Below are 25,419 nucleotides of genomic sequence, written 5' to 3' on the forward strand. Positions count from 1 at the left end.
CTGGAAGAGAAACAGAAGAAATTAACATTGCATGCAATGTATTTTGAAAGAATCCAGGCAATGCAAATTTCTCTTTCTCTGTCTCTCTCTATCCTTCTCTGAACTATGATTTTATCAGTATAGAGAACTTCCACTGTGTCAATTCCCTACATTGATGCAGAAGAGCAACTTTGTAACTTATTAGAGCTTTGCCCAGAAAATAAAGGAGTTAAATGGCTCAGCTAGTTTGTCAGAATCAGGAATTTAATATGGACTTTCCTTACTCCAAAGCTGGTCCCCTATCCACTATACTACATTTTAATTTCACATAAACAATTGAAGGAAAATTAATGCTGGAGATTTTGTTCCCTTTAGTGAAAAATTAAATGGGATTTGGAGCATATCTTACTGGTCTTGAGAGCAGAAAATATGCTTTCCTCACACCAATTTCTTCCGTTGCTGTTCTGGATATCTTGGGCAAAACTTACACAGGAGCCTTAAAGTTGCTAACTGAATTAATAAAAGTAACAGGATGAAAAATATTGGGAAATTTGATTAATTTTTCTTGGACTATTTACATAACCAATTATAAGTAGTGGCTCTAAAGGAGCAGTATGGCCCTCTCTTTTCTTTTTGCAAAGAAAGATAGTCCTAGGCAGAGAACAAGACTAAACAGATTGTTGTCCTGTCTAATTTTTGCCTTAATAAAATCAGTCACAAGCTCTTAAAATTAATGCATAGGGCTGTGACAAGACTATATTCCAATTCTTTTTTTTAATTATAGGATAAACATTTTAAACTCATTTTGGTGATTTTGAAAAAAATAACAACAGAGGGACTGTTTATTTTTGGTCTGCCAATAGTCATTAGATTATTTCTAGGAAAATCCTTTTATGGAACCATTAAATTTGGTTATCTTGGCAAAGCAGAGATTGCTTTCATTATTTATTTGGATGCAGATGGTTAGGGTTGGTATCTTTTTCCATTTCTTTCTTGGAGTTGTATGGAGAGAGATGGGAGCTGAGCTGAACAAATCAGGCAGCAGGGAATTCTTGATGGGAAACGGACCCATTTCATTATCCACTCATGGCCTTTCCAAGTCTCATTTAATTCTGCAACCTTTCTATGCCTATGTGCCCAAAAGCACATGAGAAAGAGATAGAATGATGTGACAGGGTTTCACATGATTTCCTACTCAGTCCCGAGATTATTTCAGAATATTTGTTAAGATCAGTCAGTGGTTAGGAAGAATCACACAAATATAGGAGCAAATTAACTACCAGCTGCATGATGGCTTCTGATGGATTGACTTCTTTTCTTTTCTGTGTAGAAATGCCAATATACAAAGCGAGATAAAATATATATTACAAATCTAGAGACCGAATAATTATCCTTCCAAATTATTTCAAATTGAAAAATGAAACCCTAAAATCATGTGAGAAGATTAATTTATAGTTGCTTTTCTGCTTATCATTCTGCAATGTTCAGGAGAGATTTATAAACCAAAAATGAAACACTCAAAATATAGGCTAGTCATATACTTAAGGGATTCTTTTAATAGAATATGGGGTATTTAAGACCAGTTTGCCATGACAATATTCCTTGAGGTTAAAATCTATAGTTAGTTGTCAACTTAAAAAATAAAACCACGTCCTTAACAGTGAAATGGTTGAAGTTTTGGAAGTAGACCCAGGATATCACTGATGATGGAGGAATATTTTACTTTCACATCATTCATTCAGTACTTATTCCTTGGACATTAACACATTAAACTCAGTCGGTTTGGGAGCTAGTGAGCATATGTGAGCTGACTGCCCAAAGAAATTCAATTCAAGAAATAATTATTAAGCACTAGTCACTATTCTAATTGCTAGGGAATGTAAGGGGTAAAATATTAAAAAGATGGACTAAATTTATAAACATGGTCACCAGAAATTATTACTCAAGTCAGAATGACTTTTTATGGTAGTTTTATTTATATAGGAGAGAGTAAAAGTAAGAAAGATCAGAGAGAGTAGATATTTACTCCAGCTTGGTCTGAACCATACAGGGCTTCAAAGGCCCCAGCAAAGGGGGCCCAGAGGTAAATTCCATAAGGGTTTTAGCCACAAGGCCTCCTCTAAAACGAGGGGCCTCTCTGGAGGCTAGTACCTCCAGAACAAGCCAGGGAAAAGGAGTTAGTCCTAAGGGAAAATCGAAAGCAGTCCTAGGTCCAGAGCCAGAGCTCCTCTAGGATCAAGTTGAAGGCCAAAGACTTTGTCACAGGAAGTTCTTGCCACTTTTAAAGACAATTCCTTTTGTCACTTTCTTTGCCTTCCTTCCACTTTCATGTGGACCAATTATAAGTCTATACATTTTCTTATGACTGCCCAGGGAGAAGTCAGTAGGTTCTGATTTGTCACTCACTTTTACACACGTGGGTCACAGACCTCCCCATATTTAAAGATAAGTGGCATATGCTTTTAGTAATTAAATCTAAAAATGGGCAAGGGAGAGTTAATTACATCTTCGCAATTCTCCCTGTGATCATTTTGGAGACTAGTCTCCCCAGTATGCAATATTGCATATAATATTGCACCTTCTAAAAGGAAACTATGATAGTTAGAGAAAAGAGGGAAATAGAAGAGATACAAAGGGGAGATAGCATGCTTTTGACCTCTAGTTGCCGCCTGTTCATCTTTGGCAACTTGGACTTAGAAAAGATAGTTTACTGATTGGAGACAAAAATGAAGTGCTTTCTGAGACCTACATCCTGATACATGGGACAGCAATAAGATGTATACATGTTGTAACTGTAGAATATTTTTCTACAAAAGCATTTTATTCTTGGATGGAATGAATGATTTCTTTAGAAGACCTTGTGAGGGAACAGATCAGTGAGACAATGGAAATGGAAGAAAACAGTGAGTGAGCCAGAGAATCTTAAGTTTCTTATTTCTTTTTCCTTTACCTTTGAGGGACACTTATTTGTTATTATTATTAGGTAGTGGGGGGTAGCTAGAGATTATATATTTTGATAGTTTCAAGCAATAGCTCAATGTCCAAAATAGTGTGCATTCAAAAGTGAGCTAGTGCTGGCTTATAATCTCTGCATTGGTGGAAAGTGGGATCCCCTATGCCTTTGCCTATTGATCTGGAGCATTTTAGACAATGGTAGGATAGAGAGACAGATTATATGGTCCTAGACTTAGTGTTGGAGGGAAAATGAGAGAAGTGCATTGTATTTGACCATACTTTTAATTCCATTGGCTTAAGAATTTCCATTATCATGAAACTACATTGTGGAAGTCCTTGAAGAGAAAGAAGGGGAAGTTCTTAAAAACATCCTTAGGATTTCCCTTCTAGTAAACCTAGTCTTCTGGGTTAAACTCAACTCAAGCTAGTCCAATGACTTGGGCTCAAGAAAATGAAATGAGACCCTTATATGCCATCTAATATTCAACACAAAGAAGTTTACTTAGCAAGTACATTGAAAAGATATTCAGAAAAGATTAAATATTTATTTGATTGAGCACAACTTTCTCACTTCCTCAGTTGTCTGACATAATCAAGCATGTCAAGTCTGAGAAGGGTCAACTCTATATTATATGGACTATTTCTATCTTAGGCTAAAGTGAAGCTAGGTTACCTGTTTAGGCATTGAGCCTATGTATTAGTTAAATATGTATCTATTGACCTTTTTTAAGGGAAAATAATCTGGTGTGTCAATAACTTTAGTAGACTTACTTGTACTACATATACGGTAGGTTTATACAGTCTTTTAGAGGGTTTTCTATCACACAAATCATCTCAGCACCATGACTAGAGAGTCTTGTCCTGAAGGATTATAAAAACTTAAAATAGGTGGCACTGTAGGAGAATCTTGGTATAGGTAAAAGATTGAAAAAGATAACATTCAATGCATCCATCCTTAAAGAATTGAGTCAATATGGAAAATGAAGTCCAGAAATCACTTCAATATTATAATGGTTATTACAAACTTGAAAACTATTCAAGGACAGAAGAGCTATTAGAGGTTCTAAAACTGAAGTCTAGATTGGAGTTTGCTGGTAACCATAGGAGCCAGCCCTGGAAAAAAACCAGTTGTGAAGAAAAACCATAATGATCTATTCAACGTGGTAAATGATGACAAATTTTCACATGTCACAGTTGGTTTCCCAATGTAAAGTAGTGATAGTGATCATGAGCAGCACCAGTACCATCATAGACAAAGGAAAAAAAAAGATATTTTGAATATAGTAACAAATCACTATCTTGAATCAAGTCCCTGGTAAGTAAGGCAGCTAAGAAGTCTTTCCAGATGCCAGAATAGATACTAATATTTACCCTGTGTCACAACCCACTCAATTCAAGCCCCATGGTAACTCTGTGCATGCATGCATGTATGTGTGTTGGGAATGGTTCCATATCTTTATTCCTTTAGAAATATATGCTGAAGGTATAATCCTTTCTTTTTAGGGGTCAGAGAAAGTTTTACATTTCCCCTGTTCTTAAAAAACAAGGCACTTCTTAACAATTTAACCCCTGCGTCTTATAAGCCCTCTTTGGGAATGATTTATTCATTGACCACTAGGTGCCATACTTGCAGCAATGTAGAAGGTACTTACCAATTACAAATTATTGTAAGCAAAGGACAATGATAGGTCTTCTGTTAGTCCTGGTCTACCAGAGCTTAAACTTTTCTGTTATTCCCTCTGACAGGGCTTAGGTGCTATCATTGTCTCCTCTGCTGAGACATGTGTGATCCCACTGGCCTCCTTTGGTGGGGCTTGTATGGCCTTACTGGTCCTTCTTATAAGACAAGAAATGATAGTCTTGCCTCTTCTCCTATAGTCTAAGCTATTCTACTCTGCTCTATGGGGGTGAACCCCCACCAGTTCTATGCTGTGTAATTAGAAAATCTTGAACCCTTGGATTCCATCTCCCAGAATTCTTTTCTTGTCCCAAGAATCCTTTCCCCTTTGTTCACATTAGCTACTTTACTTTATTGTTTTTAAGCTTTGTGTGACTCCTCCCTCTCTCTTTTTCCCAAGTGCGTGGCTCAGTAAGCTCTCTGTTTCTCTAGCCTTTTATTTTCCTTTTTTGCTTCAAGTTATTATTTAATAAATCTTATTAAATATAATACTTGGAATATTTGGGGTATTAATTTTTAATCTACATAATGCTCTGCACTTATCCAGATGGCAAAGTGCCACTTCCACTGACTAGTTCACTATATTGACAAAGTCAAGAATGAACATAGAATGAACTTGCCTGGGAAAGTTCAAAGGTTTTAGGTAAGTTAGTTCATTTTGGGATCCCCTTCTAATCAGTGTCCATCCTATCTGAATCAGAAACCCCTCCTATAACTTTTAAGTCTATTTTTGGACCACTATTTGCTAACCTAAGCTCACAAGAAAAGATAGGAACTAAACTGTATGATTTTGTTTTAGGTTCTGTAAAGAGGAATTCTTAATCCCTTTCTTCTAATTTAACTGGGGACCTGGAGGTCCTTTTACCCTAGAGATGTGTAAAGATATACCAGCCCACAGTGAAAGGAAGTAGAAACCAGAGAGACAGGAAGTGAGGTAAGAAGAGGTTATAAAAGGCCAGCACAAGGACTGAGAGGGGCTTTTTAACCTTTTTTGGGGTTGGGAGGTGGTTGGTTGTTGGTAGTTGGTCTTTGGGAGTTGGCTGCTGGTGGTGTGGGTTGGTGGTGCTGGTGGTGGGGCTGGTGGTGATTAGTTGGTGGCTGAGAGATATCTATATCTATATCTATATCTATATATCTATATCTATATCTATATCTATATCTATATCTATATCTATATCTATATCTATATCTATATCTATATCATCTATATCTATATCTATATCTACATCTATATCTATATCTATATCTACATCTATATCTATATCTACATCTATATCTATATCTATATCATCTATATCTATATCATCTCTATCTCTCTATCTCTCTATCTCTATCTCTATATCTAATCTATATCTATATCTATCTATATCTATCTATCTATCTATCTATCTATCTATCTATCTATCTATCTATCTACCTATCTATCTATCTGTTCTTCCTGTTGAGATGAGCTAAAGGGTGATCAGATGGACTTTCTCTAATGGCAGTTATAGGGTAGATAGTTAGACAATTTCTCTATCTCTTTCCTATATATCCCTCCTTTTACTATATTCTCATTAAAACTTAAGTTACTAAAAACTGCTCTCTTATTTTGTGAAAACTCCTAATTTAACCCTTACAGTTCAATAAGACCAGTATATGTTGCAAAACAAAACAAAAATAAAACATCAAATCACTTTACTTTTTGAAGAGAATAATAACTTCAGGCTTAAAGTTATCACTACCAACAATTCTCCCACCAAGTTCACTCTTCAGTTTTACACAACTGATGGATGAGTCTCTCCTAATATTTCATGACATGACATTTCACCTGCTATGTCAATTTGTTGCTAGGCTAGCAAGTTTCTCCTCACAATGGACTTTTTTCCCCAGGGTTTGTTCCCATGGCTTCCAGAAACTCCACTCTAGACTCAGTTTCTGAACCTCTAATAGCTCTTCTTTCCTCACTAAACTTCCAAGTTTATAACAGTAGTCATGCCTGATATTCATTCTTGTAAAATGAGGGAGTATAGACCCAAAGAAATGAAAGTGTTTTGTGTTCATAGCCACAGGACTGCTTGGGAGGGGAAAGAAGGTAGATATACTGTTGATTGGTACTGACTTTGTTGTCACCTTTCTTTCCATCTGATAACCCTTAAAATATCTTCTCATTTAAGGACTGCCAACCTAGAGTTGTTCAATTAGTCCAAACCTTTGTGTAGATGTACTTGATAGTCCTAATAGCCAACTAAATGGATTTTCATCATCATCCAATAGGTAAACAGCCAACAGTAAATCAAGAATATCTGTGTTTGGTTTGGACTCAGGGAAGAAAAAAGGCTACTCCCTAAAATATATTTCTCAAAATTGTCTCATCAAGAACCTGGTCCTCATTAGCCAGTCACTTTGTTAAAATCTCACTTTCTTTCATTTCCCATCTTCTCTTAAAATTTACAGTTCTCAAAAAAAAATCACCTGGGGTTAATTTTGAATACAGTATCCATATCCTCAACCTAGTACAGTTCTCTGGGGTCCCAGGAAGGCAGAAAACATTGTTCTTTCAGTTGCTTCTTTTTTGCATAACAGGGAAGAGTCTCAAAACAGTCAATGTGGTACAGATTGCATATATACCCATATTCAGGAAATTACAACTGCTCCCAAATACATAGTAATGCAGAAGTAATAAAGAATGTTTTTACAAAGTTTATTGAGGTTATTGCTAAATTAGTATTTAACAGAGGCTTGTTAGTCCTGGAAATGACTTTCTCCAATAAAAAAAATCTAAAGAAAAGAAAAAGAAAGAAAATCAAGTTTTTTATCTCATAAAGAAATCTGGTCCTTAGCCCAGGGAGAGCTTTCTCTTCAGGGCTTTAGGACCTGGCATCAAATCATAATTACCTTTTGTCTTCAGGTAAGAAGCCAACCTGCTTGCCTTGGAACTTGTGTATCAACACTCAATCAGATACAACAAACCATCACTAGGATTAGGGGGGACTAGGGAACTTGACCTCTACATTTTCCTCTAAGGTCATGTTGGTGTACCTATGGCATGCAAGCCCAAGGATGCTGCTCCCCTCCCCCTCTCCATGTGAGGACATTTCTCTCATCACCCACTCTACTGCCCGGAAGCCCAATGGAAGCCCATCCACCCTCCCTCTCCTGTCTGGGGTAAGGTGGCGGGCTTATATATAGTGTGAAGGTTGCAGTTTTGATCTCTAAAAGATTCACCATAGGGGAGAGAAAGAACATGAATCATGTAACCGTGGAAAAATATTCTAAATCAATTAATTAAATAAATAAACAATTAAAGAAAAGGTTCACTATCACTGCTCTAAGGAATCTTTTCTGTGGCTTCTCTGTGAGCCTACAGTTTGCTATGCAATAATATTCTTCTGACTTTCTCTAACAACATAGGACACCCACATTTTTTCCAGGGATCCCCAATGCATAGGGAACACATCTAAAGGCCCAGAAAAAAATCCTGATGTCCATTTCTACATATGGCACATCAAAATCCTCTTGTTTCCTTTAATATGTTTGGAGATAGTCAGTAGTTACAATAGTTACACCTACAGAGTGTTACAGTTTTCATGACCCCATTTGGGGTTTTCTTGGCAAAAGGTGCTAGAAAGGTTTACAATTTTCTTCTTCAGCTCATTTGACAGACGAGAAAACTGAGGTTTCTATACGTGCTACATTTATCCCAGGGTCACATAGCTAGTGTCTGAGGCTATATTTGAATTAATGAAGATGAATCTTACTGACTTCATGCCTGGCACTCTATCCATTGTGCCCTAGCTGTCCCTTAAAACAACAAAGAAACCCACAAATTACTCACTTAATAATAGGACATGAAGTTTCCATTCAAGATCAAAAGAGGATCAACAAAGCCATGAGCACTCTGTCCAAAAAGAAATGAAGTTGATTACTTGAGGATCTTTAGGCCAACAGGCATCCTGAGGAAAAGACAGGAAGCACAACATGGCAAGTGGGTCAGGCCACCACCACTACATAACCTTGACGACCAACTTCCATCAGACCCTATTAGAGATAGCTCAGAGAGATAACCTTCTTTGCACCCCAAAACCTTGGGAATAACAATGTTCCCTAAGCCATTAGTCCTTCATTGAATCCAGCCCCTGCCACCATCATCAAGGAAATGAATTATTGAGCAGAAGAGGATCTATTTTCCTTATCACCACCAATTACAGTTGCTGACCATTGACTAACAACAGAAATATGGGCACAAGATGTAGCAGCACCTCCAGAACACCTGTCCTTCTTCTAGCCCAGTGCTCACAGCCATTATCCACAGAATTAACTCCTGCTCGATTACCAAATGCTAGTCAAATGCCACTCACACGAAAGGCAAAGCAGCCAGATGAAACAATGGGGCACCTTGAAAGACAGACAGGAAGCAGCATGTGCCACTACCTTGACTACCATCTCCCCTAAGATCTTGATGGAAACAGCTTAGAGCTATAAAGTTAAGAGCCTTAGGGATACTCTTGCTTCTCTCCCATTGTCTTCAGACATCATCTTGTGAAGTAATCCCTTTGGAAATGTAGTCTATATATGTAGACATGTGAATCATGTGTAAGGATATCATGATGAGAATATCAAGTGAGAGAGTTAACCCCCACCCCCCAAAAGGATCTAGGACAGAATTTGAAGAGTTTTCCTATTTGTAAAGTCCCATATTAAGTTCTGGGAATAAAAATATAAAAATAAGAGAGTTGCTGCTCCCACAAGAACCTCACGTTTTGATAGGGAAGACAACATATGGAACATTTCAGCTACAAATGAGATGTAAAATTCCTATAGTCCTTAGTGTATAGCAGCAAAACAATGTTCCTTCTTTAATGATGTTTCCATTGATTAAAAAAATATGTCAGCTTTTGATGCTGGCAACTGTCAATGTAGGTGTCACAAACACAGCTACTGAACACCCACAAAGGAAAGTTCTTGTCACCAAATTCCTTGGCATTGTCAAAAAGGTTGATACCATCCTTCTCCTTCCTTCCTTCCTTCCCTCTCTCCTTCTCTCCTTCCTTTGTTTGTCCATTTGTTAATTTTTCCCTTCTTTCCTCTCCCTTCACAAATATGGAAATTAAGGACCAGGAAAGTTTTTTAATATACCAAATATCATATAATTGCATAAACAGCAATGCTGGTATTTGAACCATGTCCATTGAATCCACATCTATCACTCTTTTCACTGTACTGTCTTTTGTCATTATTATTAATACAACTGATTCCTCTAGGTATGCCTCCATGTCTCCATATGGTTGGCACAGTATAGAAAAAACATCCAGATGGCTGACTGAGCTTTTCACTTTCCATGATTCTCTGGCACTCTTCAGACATGGCACAGAGAGTTGCTCTACAGAAAAGTGAAGTCAGAACTAAAACAATCCTGATTGCTGGCATAATAAGGTAATATTTTGCCACTAGAAATGGAATGAAGCAAAGTCCTATGAGAACTGTTTATTCAGCTACCGGGGAAAGAAGAATGCAAAATGAATTGCTGAGAGGGCTCCAAATGTATTTGCAAGTCTCAGAAAATCCATAGCCCTCTACTGAGAGAAGATGAAAAAAGATGAATTCTGGGTTACTCTCGATGCTGGAATAAGCGAACACAAGGCAACAAGCAGAGTGACAGGTCGCTTTTGCATCCAGAGGAATACCTCTGGATCCATCTGTGGGAATGTGGGACCTACTTGAAATAAATTTGGAGTTAGTTTAAATAGAGAATAATATGCTAAATGGGGAGGCTTCTAATCTGTACCTCTTTTGCCAAATGGGACAACAGGGAAAAAATATCTTTATGTTGTGGGGGTGGCTTTGTAGAGCATAAAGAGGGACAGAAATGAACAATTTCACCACACTGCCTTTCAGAATGGTTTTTAGGTTATCTGCTTCCATACTCTCATGCCTTAAGAATATCAGAGATATGAAGGCACAATTAGGAGTCAGTTTCTCATCTTTAACATTGAAATTTCTTCAAAAAATAAATTTTGATATTGTTTTGATCATCAAAAGCAGATTTATGGTGGTTCTTATTATTTTGTAGAAAGCAAAACTAATAACTTTATTTTTGTTTTCATTGAGAAATATCATTCCAGAGAGACAGTGTGATATAGTGGATAGGGCATTGGGTTGGAAATAAGAACAACCTGAGTTCAAATCCACTCCTAGACACTTAACTAGCTATAGGATTTTGGTATGTCCCTTAGTCTTTCTGGTTTCAATTTTTTCACCTGGAAAATGATGAGGGGGCCTCTTCTAAAATCTTTTAACTCTAAATCTATGATCCTATAGTCCTATAATAAACCCCCTCCCCAAATGTAACAGTACATTCAACTTTAGTTTTCCCCAGGGAATTTTTTCAATCAAGGACCAACTAAAATAGTATTTCTTCTCACACCTCATGAATTAAATTGTCTCTGATGTACCAGTTGTCTAGTCTTTAGTATAGGTGATGTTTTAAGAAATGGAAGATACTTGGCTAAATTTTTAGAGCGGAAATTTTGCATTTTAAAAGAGATAATTTGACACAAAAATACTTTTTCTAAGCATCAATGAAGTTCAAATTTCTTAGATAACTTCTTCCCTTAATCACTTAGTTTTAGAGGTACAATACTATCATGATGCTTCTCACAATTTTCAGTGAAATTTTAAGTGGTGAAAGAAGTGATTGAAATAATAACAACAATAACAATGCACTTGAAGTTGAGCAAAATGCTTTACCTATGTTATCTCCTATGACTTTTCTAACATCCTTGTGAGGTAGAAGCTATTATTATCCATATTCTACTGTTGAGGAAACTGGGTTAAGTGACTTTTTTAGGATCACACAGCTAGATCTGAGTTGGGGTCTTCTTCACTGCAGTTAAAGCACTCAAACCTCTCAGCAATCTAGCAATATATGCAAATCTCTTTGTAGGCAATAGGCCATACAGCCATATTTTTGTGTGGTTGCCTTCCATTTCTCCAAAATATTTCTTCATCTGTTCTATAGTAAGCTGTCTTCAGATCTCTAACTGTTTTACCATTGCCTTTCTTCCTTTTATGCTTCCCCACTGTTGCTGTTGGTACTACTGCACTTTTGTTATCTTGAATGATGAGGCCACTATAATTGTGTGCAAATTAACTGGGGAAAAGCAAAATAATCAAATGTAGCAACTTATTAAACAACAAATCTTACAGTTTTTGTTTGCTGGTTTGTCTGTTCTGATGGACTAAATGACTAATTGTCTGACTTTTCATGACCCATTTGGTGTTTTCTTAGCAAAGATTTGCCATTTCCTTCTCTAGCTTATTTTACAGATGAGGAATTGGAGGCAAATGGGCTCAAGTGAATAGTTTAGCATCACATGTATTGAGTGTCTGAGACTATAGAGCCAGCACTTGGTCCACTGAGCTACCACTTCTATTCTATTTAGGAGTTTGTAGAGTACATTCTTTAATTCATCATGAAATCACATTTTTATTACATTTGAATACAAACTAGAGGGAAGTGCATAGAATGCTGGGCTTAGAATTATTAAAAAATCTTCCTGAGTTCAAATCTGGCCTCAAACACTTATTAAGTTGTGTGACCCTGGGCAAGTCACTTAACTTGCTTGCTTCAGTTTCCTTATATATAAAATGAGCTGGAAAAGGAAATGGCAAAATACTCCAATCTCTGCCAAGTAAACTCCAAATGGAGTCACAAAGAGTCAGACACAACTGAAACAAATGAACAACAGCAATGACAAATAATTCTTAGACCCCTGAATAGTGAATTTTCCAAGTCTAGATTGTATCACAGCTCCCTGTTTTTCAACAAGGTTTAAATGAAGTGAATTCCTTGGTGACTGAAGCATGACTATATTCATTTCTTGTTTTAACTTGTCAATCTTTTATGACATCTAGATACAGCAAGGAACCCCTGGTTGTATTGCATCTCCATTTGTTAATTTCTTTTATTTTTGAATAATTCTATAGTTTTGTCTATCATATTTATTGGAGTTTAACTTTTCCTCAATGTACAGAACACTTCCAAGTTGACAAGAAATAAAACATATCCAAAACAATTTTTGAGGGGATGAATGCTTTATAATTTGATGTAGATGCCCAGATCTAATATCCTCACACCTAGCTTTGAATAAAAAAAGTATCATCTGTAAGAATGACTTTTTTGATCTTTGGTACTTACCTTTTCTTATCCATGAAAAACATTTCTTTCTTCTTTACATTATGCTTTTTATTGCTCTTGTTGCCACATTTCCAACTTCAGGAAGTTAATGCCACACTATCAAGAAATCAGTAACAACCGTTCAAGTTATCAGGGTCAACTGAAGGTCTTTATTTGCTTTTATTTTTTCCTTAGGCTTAATTAAACTATTTTACACCAATGGCTTATCAATTCTCTCATTTTTTACAGAACTTAACTGAATGCTTTGGTGTAACTAATCCTGTTTCATTTTATGCTCAAAAGATCCTTAAAATGTTTGAAGTCTCAACATCAGCAACTTCTGCAATACCTCTGATAGTTATTAGTGTGTATTCTTTAAGTTTGACAGGTTTCTTTGGATTAACAACCATTCTTAAAACACAACAAAGGAGATTAGAGAAACACTTGTGTATGGGCCTAAATCTAGCACTCATATGAAAGAGAACTAATAGTCATCAATGAAACCAGGTTGCATCTAGTCAAGATTAAACATTCTGAGTCAGCCTACAGTTAGTAGAAGCACACCCATGACCTCTGCTGTCACAAAATAAAATCATGTAAAATTATTATCTGTCCCACGTAATTTACATATCATCATTTTCACCACATATATAACTGGTCCCAGATTCCAAATCAGGCTTCATTTCAGCCATCTTCCTGCCATGCTGCCATATCTTATTTCCCCTTCTCCTTATCATCCCACCTTTTCCATCTTGTTCTGGGCACACTAATAAAACTAACCATACCAGTATGTCAATTCAGTTCCTTATTGCTCAACTCACCATCCTGGTGACTTCCCAGGCCAAAGAATGCTTCCTTGTGTCCAATGTCCTGCATGTGGTATCTCCCAAATTAAAATGTTAACTCTGTGTAAGAAAGGATTTTTTTCTTTCAAAATTTTATCCCTATTGCCCAATCTAGAGTCTAGGACATAGTAAGGGCTTAATAAATGCTTTTTAATTAATTTATCAAACTTACACAATAACAAGAGACTCAAAGACCCAAATTGAAGAAATAGAACCCAAATAAAAAGCCAATTTATGGTATGTTTTAAAGGAATATGTTTACCTTGCTTATTAATATTTTAAAGTGTGTAATTTAATTTATGTAAGTCAAATCCAATTTTCCCATTAACTTTGGTTATGATTTTAGAGTAGCTTTGTCTTAATTTGAAATTAATTGATATTCTTTAGAGAAAAGTTCTGAGCATTTTTTAAAATTTATATGCCTTCCCAACTCCTACCACTGTGAAGAACTCTAAATCAATACTTCAATGTGCTATTTACATGAACGTATCCTTTGTTAAGTGAATAACCTCTTGATCTTGCTGTTTATGTAAGCTCAAATATTAATTAATCAGATTTTCTTAAATTATGACATAACCCACCTATTTGGCATAAACTAACAAAATTCAATAAAACAAGCTTTTATTAATTACCCAATATGTGCAGTAGAGATGCAAAGACAAAAATTAAATAGTCTCTGCCTTCAAGGAATTGATATTCCACATAAGATTTAAAGGCTTTTGGGGCCTAAGTAAAATTGTAAAGTGGGAAGAATCCATATTTATCCTCCCTCACCTTTCACTGTCCTCATAGAATAGATACTATTGCTACTTATTCTAGGTGTCTCACATTTTAGACATTTGCTCTCTCTTTCTTGGTAACCTTATTCTGTTCTTTGGCTACTTAGAAACCCAACTGAAACAACTTATATAGACCTGATATTCCTTATAATTCATGATTAACATTGGCTTTTGACTGGCATAGTGTAGTTATATATCTTCTCTTGCCTGTATGCCTCATGAAAAGCAAACTAATACAACTTTCTTACCATCCTTGTTAATAAGCTAAAGGCAGAAAAGTGGAGGGGTAAGGTAAAAGGTGACATATAACTTCTTGGGAGATTATAATGGACTTGTATTGGTCCTTTATGACCAGGATGACTGGTGACAGGCTGAGGAAGATAGACTATTTTAAGGAGGAATCACCCCCCCCCCCCCATTTTGTAGTTTGTAAGAATTAGATTCCATCTTCTTTTAGATCCTTCTGTCTTGGGACCCTTTCAATGTCTTTACTTTTTACCGAGGATTCCAGCAAGAAGGGTTAGATCGTGTTGATTATTTTCTGCGTATCCTAGGCTTAGAACAATACTTCTAATTCCTGCTTTAAACCTGATTATTTGCATGACTTTGGTTTCAAGTTCTTCATCCTTTCTCAGTCTTGGTTTTTTTTGCCAGGAAAATTGGAGGGTTGGAGTATCTTATCTTAAAATTCTTTCTTGCTCTATACTTTCCCATATCTTTGATGCTACTGGGAACTTTATTCCAAGAAAGAAGAAAGGGTATGGCAGGCTAGTTGGTGATTTTATTTTTGTTTTTGTTAAATAGTGGCTTTGTGTATCTTTATGCCTAAGTGTAGAACTATTTATTATTTAAAGAATCATCAGTTAAGGAGTGGTGCAGTGAGTAGATCATTGGCTTTATAACACTGTCATGAGTGGGAATTAACTCTGATATGCAAACTATCCCAAAAGTCTTAGAGTAATTTTGAGCTTTTAGAACATAACCTAATGTTACTCAGAACTACAAAATGTGGGGCTTGACAAAAAAGCTTGAATATATTTTTAAAAATGAGGGACCAAAGGGATAAACCCCTAACCCATAATACCAACACAAGTAGTGCTGTCTGCTGGAAGTACTCCTCCTTTTCTTATTTCAAGAATTTGGTGACTATCTTCACTTTAAGATATACTGAACTGCTTTTGAGTGAAAAGGCACCTATTACACCTAAACTGTCCTTTACTACATTCCCATAGACATCTCTGACTACTCTCAGTCTCACCTGTATGACTAGAAAATGCAACTTTTGCTTAATGATCTGTCTCCATAACTCTTTTATTTATTTTTATTTTTTTTTAGAATTGAAAAATGTTATTTAATTAATTCATTTAGAATATTTTCCTATGGTTACATGATTCACATTCTTTCCCACACCCCCTAGCCAACAAGTAATTCCACTGGGTTTTACATATGTCATTGATCAAGACCTATTTCCATATTATTAATATTTTCATTACAGTGATCTCTTAGAGTCTACATCCACAGTCATGTCCCCATCAACCCATGTGATCGAGCATTTGTTTTTCTTCTGGGTTTCTATTTCCACGGTTCTTTCTCAGGACGTGGATAGCATTCCTTCTAATAAGTCTCTCAGAATTGTCCTGGATTATTGCATTGCTGCTAGTTGAGAAGACTATTAAATTCAATTGTGCCACAATGTATCAATCTCTGTGTATATGTATATATTCTCCTGGTTCTGCTCCTTTCACTCTGCAACAATTCCTGGAGGTTGTTCCAGTTCCCATGGAATTCCTCCAGTTCCTTATTATTTTGAACACAATAATATTCCATCACCAACATATACCACAATTTGTTCAGCCATCCCCTAATTGAAGGGTATCCCCTTGTTTTCCAATTTTTTTTTTACCACCACAAATAGCACAGCTATAAATATTGTTGTACAAGTCTTTTCCCCATTTTCTCTTTGGAGCATAAACCCAGCAGTGGTATGACTGTATCAAAAGGCAGACAGTCCCTGAAAGCCCTTTGAGCATAGTTCCAAATTGCCATCCAGTACAGTCAGATCAATTCACAAATCCACCAGCAATGCATTAATATGCCATTTTGGCCACATCCCGTCCAACATTTATTACTTTCCTTTGCAGTTATGTTAGCCAATCTGCTAGATGTGAGGTGGTACTTCAGAGTTGTTTTGATTTGCATTTCTCTGATTATAAGAGATTTAGAACATTTTTTCATATGCTTATTGATAATTTTGATTTCTTTATCTGAAAATTGCCTATTCATGTCCCTTGTCCATTTATCAGTTGGGGAATGGCTTGATTTTTTGTACTATTGATTTAGCTCCTTAGAAATATGAGTAATTAAACCTTCATCACAGGTTTTTGTTATGATGATTTTTCCCAATTTGTTACTTCCCTTCTAATTTTGATTGCATTTTGGTTTTGTTTGTACACAACTCTTTAATTTAATGTAATCAAAATTATTGGTTTTACATTTTGTAATCTTTTCTAACTCTTGCTTGGTCTTAAAACCTTTCATTTCCCAAAGATCTGACAAGTATACTATTCTTTGTTCACCTACTTTACTTATAGTTTCCTTCTTTATATTCAAGTCATCCCCCCATTCTGAATTTATCTTGGTGTAGAGTGTGAGATGTTGATCTAAACCTAATCTCTCCCTCTCCATAACTCTTTTAAATTATGACTTTCTAATATTTTTTCAGTTGCTAGTGTTTCTAAGCAATTTAGAATAAAAATGTCTAACACCCTGTATTTTCTTTATAAAGCATTTTATTGATTCTTTTACTAACACACACAGATATACATATGAATGCAAACACAATAAATATAGTGCTTTTTAAAATTTTACAAAGCATTTATATCACTCACTTAATTACTAATGGCATCTTTTTCCTCTCTTGTATACAATCCTCCTACAGTATAAAGAAGTACTGCTAAGCAAAGCAAATCAACCCATATGCCAGGTCTGAGACCATATATTTCATTCCCCAGCTTTGGTTCATCATATCTGCCTAAAGTAGTGAATCATGATTTCCTGTCAGTCCTCTGAAGTCATGATGGCTACATTGCTTAGAGCTCTGAAGTCTTTCTCAGTTTTTCTTCACATTTGTGGTTATCTTGCAAATTGATCTACTGATTATACTTGCTTTAATTTGCATCACTTCACTTAAGTTTTTCTAAGTTTTCTTAAATTAATCACATTCATAATTTCTTACAGTACAATCACATTCCATAACATTCACGTTCTACAAGTTGTTCTGTCACTTCCTCAGTTAATGGACATCCACATTTCCCCCTGTGTTTTACTATTACAAAAAGTGCTATGATAGGCATTTTTACATCTTTTGGACTTTTGCATTTGACTTTATTTTAGTAAACATTTTCTAGAGACATCACTGGATTGAAGAATATGCAGTTTAGTGATTTTTCTATTATCATATCAAACTGTTTTCTGGAATTATTAGATCAATTCACAGCTCAACTAACAACATAGTAATATGCTTGTCCTCAAAACATCCTCTCCAACATTTACCAACTTCCTCTTTTGTTTTCATATACTTTCTAATTTAGGAAATATTTGCTGATTACTAATAGCACATCTCCAGATAATGGGGCTTAATAGCCCTACGTTGATGCTATCAGTCTGTCTGATGATGTTGGCAAAGTTTCAAGTGTCAACACAAATATAAATAATTACCAATCCCAACTGACCTAAATTTCACACCAGCTTTTGAGGGAAATTAAATAAAGAAATAAAAACCTAGGCTGAACATGGAGTTTGCTGACAGATTCATTCAGTAAGATCATACCCAAATAAATGAAAATATGTTAAAGAGACTTTCTGACCTTTGATGAATTTTCATTTTACCCAGGATTGCTAGTTACTATGATGTGACAGTAAGCAGTGAATATTCAATTATTCTTAAGTGAATGTGTGTATGTATGTATGTATGTGTATGAAGAAATAAATATTATTTATGCAGATTATAAATATATATACATTTTAAATATGTATATACACACATTCCATACATACATATTAATATATACATATACATATATGTATGTAATATTGAAAAGACAACAATGGCCATGTGAAAATTTAACAATGATACATTCACCATTTGCTAACAATCTATTGATGAAGTACCTAGAATGTATTATCCTTTTACATTATCAAAATAGATGTTAAAATCTTTTCTCCTCTAGGAAGTGTAATCGAGGGTTAAGTCTTTCAGTATATATAGAGAGAAAAAGAATGGAGACCTACCTTCTCAAAGCAGGGTTTAGGGGAGACAGCAGATGTAATGGAAAAAAGTTTTGGGATGGTAAAGGGAATAGAATCTAGGAGAGGACAGCTGATGTTTAGGGGTCAGCTCAGAGAGAGGAGAGGGGGTTTGAAGATTTTCCTCCTTCTGCCTTCTCTCCTTAGCTATGGCTGCTCTTCTAGATTTGCTCTTATCCCTCTTGTCCCCCCTCCACTACAGGAGACAAAAGTGTTTCTTCTTAGGAAAATGTCTCTCCCCTTGATTGGTTCACTCACACTTGATTCACAGCTTGGGGAAAAGATAACTACTGTTAATTAACTCAATCAGGATACAAAGGAATAACTAGCAGGGAAAAGAATGGGAAAGGAAAGTGGGAAAAGGGAGTCCCTTTGTCTCACTAAAATCCTTTTCCCTCCCTCCTCGAGTTTAGGGGGAACTCAGGCTTTGGCAGTCTAAGTCCCCTGAGAGATAGTCAGGTTGGCTGACCCTGGGTTTGGCCCCTTGGCCACAGTTCTGATCCAGGGCAACAGAAGCCGAGGTAAAGTCTGACAGAGATTCAAAATGCCTTTTCTCGGGATTCTCTTCTCTGTATCCCTTCAGTTGGGAAGTGTTAGGGGGAAAGATTTCCACTCACAAGCAGGAAAAAGTGGATAACCCTTAGGAGAAAGTCTTATTCAACTTTCTATCTTTGGCTTCTCCAGACTGAGAGAGCAACTCCTCTTCCAGCCAGAATCTTCTGCTATTATTGGAATATTATAATATTCAATATTCCAATCTCCTGTGGCCCTTCCCCCATTGAGGTGATCAGTTCCACACACTCTTCAGCCTGGCATTTTTTCTTTATGTGCCAGCCTCTGTCACAGAAGACTTTCTGGATTGATCAGTACAACTAATAAGTTCAGGGTTTATACACTGGGCCCTGGGACTGATGTAGCATTTTAATGAGACACAGTTCCTATTCTCATGGAGCTTATGGTTGGGTACAAATATGTGTTTTGCCCAGGTGATTATTATGACAAATAATGCATAAGTGGAAGAGGGAGGAGGAGGACAAGGAGGAGGAGGAGAGCTAGGTAAGTCTAATAGAAACAGGATATAAACAACTTTGGAGGAAGAGATCAGAAAATATTTCATTGAGCATGTGATAAAGTAAATAAAACATTTCCACTTCCCTTGCTTAATCTGCTTATGGCTAGTTTCTTGGTTTTTACACCAGTGACATATTTCTGTGTATCCATATAATTTTAGAAATGTATTCATTCCTGATTTCTACATAACATTTTCATTTGATAGTTTAATTTCAGTGTCTTTTTAAATTTAAAATTAGTTTTGGGGTACATTTTGTTCCTGTGTCAGTCATTTATGACTATGTTCTCCCTTCCATCATTGAACTCCACTCTCATAATAAGGAAATTGAAGAAAAAGAGTTGATAAAATTACTGCATCTCACAGGTTTATACAAGGGACCACCTAGTTCCTTCCCTCTGTGCAGAGAGGAAGGAGCAATGTTTCATTATCCAAGCTCTGCCACATACTAGCTATGGGATTTGGAACCAGGCATTTTATCTCTCTAAGTTTGTCTAATTGTGAAATGAGGGTTTGGAACTAGAGGGATTCTTAAGTGCCTTCCAGTTTTAGAACCGTGCTCTCTTTTCTAGGATTGATCAGTTATTGTCATTACTCAGAGCTCAGTTTTCTTTTGCTCTTTTAATTTACATTGGTGTGATTGTTGTTTATATTGCTCCTTTGATTTTGTTTAGTTTATTTGCCATTTGCTTATTATATTTTTTCTCTGTGCTCATATTTCTTTTTTTTTTTGCTGTGCAGTAATATTTCACTCAATTCATGAAACCCAGTTCATTCAGCCATTCTCCATTCAATGGATATTCACTTTGCTTTCTAGTTTTTGCTACTACATAAAGTGCTGTAATAAACATTTATATATGTATGTTATATTGTATCTCCTCGATGTATATGTCCATATATGTATACTTATAGACATATATAAATGTTTATAACACACTTTATGTAGTAGCAAAAACTAGAAAAAACAGATGTATCTCCTTGATAGGTATGGAGTTTGCTGAAACAAAAGGTACTTGCAATGTAGTCACTTTTTTGAATAAATTAAAATTATTTATAGGAATATTTAAAACAATTCATTGTTTTACCTGTTTTATATCCATCTATCTGTTTTCTCATTGACCTTTGAAAAGTGAATTTATTTAATCAATTATGTCAATTTTATGGATGTGAAGTGAAACCTCAAAGTTGTTTTAATTTGTATTTCTCTTACTATCAGTGATTCAACACATTACAAATATGACTACTGATAATTTTCTTTTTTTCCTTTTGAGAACTACAAGTTCATATCCTCTGCCCTTTTATTTATCAATTGGGGAATGACTCATTCTTGTATATTAGAATGAATTATGAACATAATTTAGATAGCAGATTTTTATCAGAGAAATTTGCTGCAAAGATTTGCCCCAGAAAGCTATAATATGGATATGTTATAGAACCCTCCCCCCCCCCTTTTTCGGGAACAATGGTGAATTTCCCTTCCCTTGAGTACTTTAGGCAAAGGTTTGAATGACCATTGTTGAATAAGTTATAATGGGGATTTATTTGGTATATGGGATGAATTACACAGCTGCTAGGTTCCTTCCAATCCTCAAATTTTATGATTCTTTGAGCCACCTGTCTCTGCAAGTTAACTCTTTCCATTTTTATTCTGGCTGAATTGTATTTGTATGCTAAAAAATGTCGATTGTATGCATTCAAATTTATCCATAATTTTTTTTTCTTTGTGATCATCTGTATACTGGTTCGGTCAAAAATTGTTTCACTATTCACAGTTGTGAAAAGGCTATCCTTCGATTTCTTCCTAATTTGCTTATACTACTACTTTTTATTAGAATTTTGATGTGTAGTGAAAGCATTTAATGTAAGCCTAATTCTTCCCAAATTGCTTTCTAATTTCCTAGCAGTTTGTGTTGGAGTAAATCTTTACCCCTGTAGTTTTTGCTCTAGGGTTGGTTTAACACTATCCTACTCTGTTCAGTTGCTTCTAGTTTTTACATACCTGATCTTTTCGTTGATATACTTTTCTATTTCATAAAGAGTACCAAAGTTTTGATGATGACTACATTTTAATATAGTTTTAAATCTTGTATTATAAGTTCTTTCCTTCACATTTTCCCTTCAATTATTTCTTTTAAAATTTTCAAAAATTTAGTAATAGTAATGAATTTAATTATACTTTTATTTAACTATTTCATATAATCATTTGAGAGCTTGATAGTTATGGCACCAAATATATAAATTAATTTAATATGTGTTATAAAATTTTATTATAATAACATAACCCAATCCTGCACAAAGGATTCCTTTCTAATTTTTTTTATTACTGCAAAGCTTTTGTAGCTAAATTTATGTCATTCCTATATATGTCTTCAAAAGTGGATTCAAATTATATTTTATATTTTATACATTTCATAGTAATTTTGAATAAAAATATTTTTAATCCCTTTCTGCTTTTTTATGAGAGATAGAGAAGAAAGTAGCAGTGCATAGGAAGAATGAGTTGGTATTTTGCATACTGTTACTTTACTAAAGTTATAAATTATTTTTATTAACTTTTAATTTTTATCTATAAGATTTCCTAAGAAACCATTAAATAATATTCAAAAGTTAAAATTGTATTTTTTGGTTATGTCTATTCCTTCATTTTTTCCCTCATGTCATCTTGCTATACAAAAATAATTTCCATAACTATATTAAATAATTGATTATAATGGACATCTTTGTTTTCCTTTTGGGTTTATTAAGAGGCTCTAATATTACTTCATTATAGATGATTTCTACTCTTGGTTTTAGATTAGAAAAGTACTAGTGTGCTTCCAGGTGTTTTTAGCATGAAAAGGGATGGTACTGTATTCAAAGTTTTTCTGCAACTAACACAATCATATGATTTATTGTTTTTATAATTATATGATTTATGTATTTTCTTAATATTGAACTTCAATTCTGGATCTAAATCTATTCTGGTCAAACCAACAATACAAATTAATTGCATTTATTAAGCACTTATTATGTGCCAAGTACTGTCCTAAAATTGGGGATTAAAAATACAAAGAAACAGAAATACAGTCCTGGCCTCATGTAGCTTACTTTCTACCCAGAGAAGAAAACACTTAAAAGAACACTAAACAGTGAGCTTGCCAAGAGTATTTATCCACCCAGAAGCATGGCAGATAAGAAGTTCAGCGAGTCAGCAACAGAACCCAGAGAGGAATGAAGGAGTAATCCTGATGGCCATGAGCCCTGTGCATAAAATGAAAATTCTAAGAGGAACTAATCAGTGAAAGGAAGATGGCAAAGAGATGGTATTTTCTTTGAAGGTGAGAAAACTGCAAGAACAGAGTGGTAAGACTGTATAACTTTTTTAAATGGTACTGTACCCTCTTTGATAATAGTATTATGGGCAGAGCCAAAATGGCAAAGTAGAGGCAGGGAAAGCTCATACCTCTCTAAGAATCCTCTCCAACAAAACTTAAAATAATACTTCAAAATGAATACTCCGGTAACAGGACCAACAAGTGGATGGAATGAAGCAATTTTCTTGAAGAAAACAATCTGGAAGGCAGTTTGAAGTGAGTGGAGAGCATAGGCTACAACAAGAAACACCAGCCAAAGCCAACAGCAAACTTTCCCATGCCACCCTTATTTCTTGAGATTCTGAAGTTGGGCCCAAACCAACGCTGAGACTCCAAGACCCTGCCAAAGCCAATAGTAGAGGACCCCCAAGACTACCTCTTGAAGTTTGAAGCTCCCATTGTGCAGCACTTACCATTCTTCTGTCTTGGAATCAATACACAATAATGATTCTAAGATGGAAGTTAAGAGTTTAAAAAAAGAAACAATAAAACAAAATGAAAAAGTAGAAGAAAATATGAAATATCTCTTTGGAAAAAACAACTGATCCATGAGAGACAATTTAAGAATTATTAGACTCTCTGAAGCTATAATAGCAACAACAACAACAACAAAGTCTAGATATAATATTACAAGAAATTATCAAATCAAACTTCCCTGATGGAAAGACTTACTTGTACAAAAATAGTCATAACTGTTTGTGTGTGTGTGTTGGCTAAAAACTGAAAATTAAAGGAATGCCAATCAATTAGCAAATGGTTGAACAAATTGTGGTGTATGATGGTTATGGAATACTAATGTGTTATAAGGAATGATGAACAGGATGATTTCAGAAAGAGCTGAAAAAGGCCTACATTAAGTGATGCAGAGTGAAATGAGCAGTATCAGTAGAACATTGTACACAGTAACAGCAAGGAATATTCAACTGGGATAGACTTAATATCTTTCAGCAATAAAATGATCCAGGACAATTCTGAGGAATTTATGACAAAGAATGCTATCTACCTTAAGAGAAAGAACTGGTGGAGTTAGAATATATAGCAAAGCATATGATTTCTCATTTTAATTTAATGTATTTTTAATTTGGGGTTTTGTTTTCATATAATTATTCTCTTACAAAAATGAAGAATATGAAAATTTTTTATATAATACATGTATAATCCAAGTTCAAATTGCTTGCCAGCTTGGGAAGGGGGTAGAAAAGAGAGGAAGGGAGATAATTTGAATCATATAACTTCAATTTTATTAAATGTCCATATTTTCCCCTGCAAGAATATAGTCAGTTGTTCTGGGTAGTTGATTCTTGGTTGTAGACCTAGTTCCCTTGCTTTCTGGAATACCATAGTCCATGCCTTTTGGTACTTCAGGGTAGATGCAGCCAGATCCTGTGTTATCCTAGCTGTAGTTCCATGGTATCTGAACGACTTCTTAACAGCTTGTAATATTTTTCCTTGGTCTGGTAGCCCTTGAATTTGGCTATAACATTCCTGGGTGTTGTCAGTTGGGGATTAAGTACAGGAGGTGATCTGTGGATTCATTCAATCTCCACTTTTCCCTCTTGCTCTAGATTGTTGGGGCAGTTTTCTTGGATAATTTCCTGTAGGATGATGTCCATGCTTTTTATTTTGTCATGATCTTCCAGTAGAGCAATGATTCTTAAATTGTCAATCTTGGACCTGTTTTCTAAATCTTCTGTTTTGTGGATGAGATGTTTCAGATTTTCCTCAATTTTTTCATTCTTTTGATTTTGTTTTATAGTTTCCTGCTGCCTTGGGAAGTCATTTGCTTCTGGTTGCTGTATTCTAGTTTTTAAAGACTGGATTTCTTTTTTTTTTCTTTCTGTGGTTTTCCTTTTTATTTTATTTTATTTTTTTAAACATTATTTTATTTGGTCATTTCCAAACATTATTCATTGGACACAAAGATCATTTTCTTTTCCTCCCCCCACCTCCCACCACCTCTCCCATAGCCAACACACGATTCCACTGGGTATCACATGTGTTCTTGATCGAACCCATTTCCATGTTGTTGGTATTTGCACTAGAGTGCTCATTTAGAGTCTCTCCTTAGTCATATCCCCTCAACCCCTGTAGTCAAGCAGTTGCTTTTCATCAGTGTTTTTACTCCCACAGTTTATCCTCTGCTTGTGGATAGTGTTTTTTAGATCCCTGCAGATTGTTTAGGGACATTGCATTGACCCTAATGGAGAAGTCCATTACCTTTGATTGTACCACAGTGTATCAGTTTCTGTGTACAATGTTTTCCTGGTTCTGCTCCTCTCACTCTGCATCAATTCCTGG

Source organism: Monodelphis domestica, chromosome 2, assembly GCF_027887165.1.
Source record: "Monodelphis domestica isolate mMonDom1 chromosome 2, mMonDom1.pri, whole genome shotgun sequence".
NCBI classification, from domain to species: domain Eukaryota; kingdom Metazoa; phylum Chordata; class Mammalia; order Didelphimorphia; family Didelphidae; genus Monodelphis; species Monodelphis domestica.